The following is a 3,995-nucleotide window of genomic DNA, read 5'->3' as shown; positions in this document are numbered from 1 at the left end:
AAATTACGCTGATTCGCGACTACAATAGTCTTATAATCGATTTTTATAAATTCCTGTTTGCGTATTAAATCTAGAAATAAAAACTTAAAATCGAGCTTCAAAATGTCAAAAGGGGCGTAGTCCCCATTTTGTTGGCTTCTAGTTTTATTTTGACACGAAGACCGTGCAATGAGTGGCTTAGTCTCAAATCGATAGAGAACATAAAAAAACTGGTTCGCCTCAACCTGTTTTTACACATTTTTTTACATTAAAGTAGACACAGCTTCCACTAAAATAAAGTTTGGAGGTCAATATCATGAGCAGTTTGCAACGACAGATCAATTAACCCAAAACTATTCACTTTGTTTCATATACTTAAGTAGTTCTCGAGTTTTAAAGGGGTGAACCTCCGCTTCAGCTATGTTAAAAAATTGGCAATATTGCCCATATAATTTGTTTTGAGGCTCATAGTAAAATTTGACGTAGAATATTTCAATCTTTGAATCCATGCTCGAAATATGAAGTTTCATGTTACTTTCATAAAATTTTTGGAAAAAAGTAGTTGGAAATTTCCGACCGAAAATACCTCTTCAGGGGTCGGCTAAGGGATAACGTATTAGCCAAAATTATTATTCACATTTACATCTGCAATATTGCCAACGATGTATTATATATTAATCCGAATATTATATTATCTTGGAGGGTGAAAAACGTGCTCGGCACAGTGAAGATTTTAGTAACATATACTTTGAAATTCCGGATTCACGTTGAATAAAAAATACTTTATCAAAGATAATTTTCAATATAAGTGTTATGTATCTGCAAATTGGCATTTAATTGTCTCAGAGCATACACCACCCACTAGCTTGCATATTCCGAAGACATACATACATATTTAGAGAATTTTGAATGCACTAGTGTGCATTCATGGCAGAGGGTATAAAAAGATCGGCCTGATTCGACGACGTTTTTACTGATGCAGTCGAATTCGGATAAGCGATAAGTGAAATTCCGGATGCTCGTTGAGTAAAAAATACTTGATCAAAGATAATTTTCAATATAAGTGTTATGTTTATAAATGGTCAAATTGGCATTTAATGGTCTCAGAGCATACACCACCCACTAGCTTGCAAATTCCGGTTTATCGAAAAAATCGGTTAATTGAAACTAAAAATTTTAAACTAATATTTCGGATGAATTTTCAAACACTCTACTTCGCTTAAAAGAAAAATCGCTTAATTGAAAATCTGTATAAGAGAAGGACTTTTTTTGTTGCAAAAACACAATTATATATGAAACGAGCAACGTGTAAGAGATTGAAATTGAGTTTTGAAATTTAAATTTTTTCTGAAATTAGGCATTTTTGCTTAACCGAATTCGACTGTATTATTCTTTCCTTACAACTTTTTCTAAGAGGAATATTTTCGAGGAATTTTTTACCAACTGTTAAATGCAAAATATTTCATTCTAATTTCAATGGAAGCATTATTAAAACAACTTTTTACTGACCATGGGGAACACAAACCCCATGTTTATTTTATTTTTATTTACAAATTTCAATAAACCACTACATCAACTATTGATAGTTATTTGTTGCAATTTCCATCAGTGTATGCATCTATTTGTAAACCTGTTTTTTATGGTAATTTGTGCTAACCTCATGCTGTGGTTTACAGTTTTTGGACATACACATCGGTGGCCACAATAATAATTCAATATTTAACACCCATGTGTATGGACACAACGAACCGGACCTGTCAATATATCAAAAACATATTATAAATAAAGAATCTAGCTGTTAATTAAGAGAACCAAATAAAACAAAACCAAACAAAACAAAAACAACTGTTGAAAATCGAATGCTACATTTAAAAATAATACTAACAATAAATAAAATGCAGAAACCAAAAATATCCTAGATAAAGATAAAATTTAACCTCAAATGCTAAATGTACCGAAAACCAAACGAAAACAAAGAAGAAAAAAAAAACAAACCAAAAACGTCAAAACGAAACCAAATGCTTTATTAGTTAAAATAATTGAATGAATGATGGACCGAATGATGAATGTTATAACTGCAAAAAAAAAAAATATGCATATACATACTCACTTACACATATACTATTCACTCACTCACACACACACAGTTCATCTACTGTCATGTAATGAAAAATGATATTTGTATGCCAGCAAAAATCAATTTAAATGTTCCGATTTATATGCCCAAGCGCCCATCAATTTTAAATAAATTTCAAATGACTCTAGGCAAAGTGTTTTTTTATTTATTATATACACATACATATTTGTATATATAACACAAAGTGTTATAAGTAAAAATGTTATTGATTTACAACAAATACCCATATGGATAATGTTTTTGTTTTTTATTGGAAGTAGCATGAAAGTATTTAAAGTCACACCACAAAATATTTATTTATATTCGATCAATTTAATTTGAATTCAGCTATTTTTTGGAATAAATGTTAAGAATTAAAAATGTTTTTATACCCTTCACCACACTGTGGTACATGGTATTATGTCTTTGTGCATATGTTTGTAACAGGCAAAATGAAACGAGATAGATACATGGTTCCTTTTGAGAATATGCATAGAATCACTTTTTAAGTCGATTTATGCATGTCCGTCCGTCCGTCCGTCTGTCAATGTTAAATTGTGAACAAAGTACAGGTCGAATTTATGATCCGAATTGAATGAAATTTGGCATAGGTCTCTTATTTGGTCTAGGTCTAGAATGATGTGTGTTAAGTTTCCTGAAAATCGGTTCAGATTTAGATATAGCTCCCATATATTCGTCCGATTTAATGTAAATGGTGTACCAAATTCCCTATTTATCTTTCGATTTGCACGAAATTTGGCACAGCGTAATGAATTAGGTCTAGAATAATGTGTTTTAAGTTTCCAGAAAATCGGTCCAGATTTAGATATAGCTCCCATATATACATTTTCGTCCGATTTAATGTAAATGGTGCACCAAAGTCCCTATATATCTGAAGTTACTATAACATAGAAGCAACCCTATATCTGACCAAATGAAAATTTAGTATAGGCGGCAGAATGGCATGTTTATGGATCCATTTTCATGTTAATGGTCCTTCAAAAATTCGACGTCTGTTAGGATTCATCTGTTGAATATGCCAAAGTGGTGAAGGGTATCATATAATCGGCCCCGTCCGACTTTACTACTTTCCTTACTAGTTTCCTTTGCAATTTGTCAATAGAAGGTTTAACCAATGAAACAAACATTTATAATATAAAAAACGTTTACTCTTTAGCAAACGGAGTGTATTTTTTACAGGAAGAAACCAAACGCTAACAGATTTGAATAGGCACTGCTAAGTACTCCATCAAATATTAGGTCTATTTAAAAATTCATTCCGTTTGGAATACGTTGAAATATTCAACAGGTTATGACTTTTTTACAACCTCATATAATATTGGATACATTATTATTATTATGTTTTGACGAGTTTCCATATAAAATTATTACAACTCATAACAATAAGGTGATTCGACAAAAAATCTGAAGCAAAAAATATAAAATTTTATTGAACACAAGCTTTAGATCCACATATATGTGTGCAAAGCCAGTAAGCAGAGCAATATAGTCGGATGGGGCCGATCATACGATACCCTACATAAATATCCCTAAACATTAACTTTCTGTTAATCTATATCCCGAGGTTAGGCAATATTTCGCTTGGTGAATATTACCAATTTTATATGGCCAAAAGAGTGAACTTTTGAAGACCCATTATATCGGGGATATATCAAATCTTGGTCCGATATATCCAATTTTTTGTCGGCTGCTCTTTAAGCCAATAATAAGCACTTTTGCCAAAATTCATTCACCTATGATAACTACTTCTATTTTTGGCCGTTGTTAATCCGAACTTGCGACATAGTTAACCGGAACATTGACCATAATCGGAACATCATATAAAATCTTGTAGCGATCAGAGCGAAATTTACGCCCCCTACTGTGGCAATGAGAGTAT

Source organism: Musca vetustissima, unplaced genomic scaffold (genome assembly GCF_032173495.1).
Source record: "Musca vetustissima isolate MV318-11 ecotype Yass unplaced genomic scaffold, APGP_CSIRO_Mvet_v1 utg351987, whole genome shotgun sequence".
NCBI lineage: Eukaryota > Metazoa > Arthropoda > Insecta > Diptera > Muscidae > Musca > Musca vetustissima.
Note: the sequence above shows the minus strand (reverse complement) of the source record.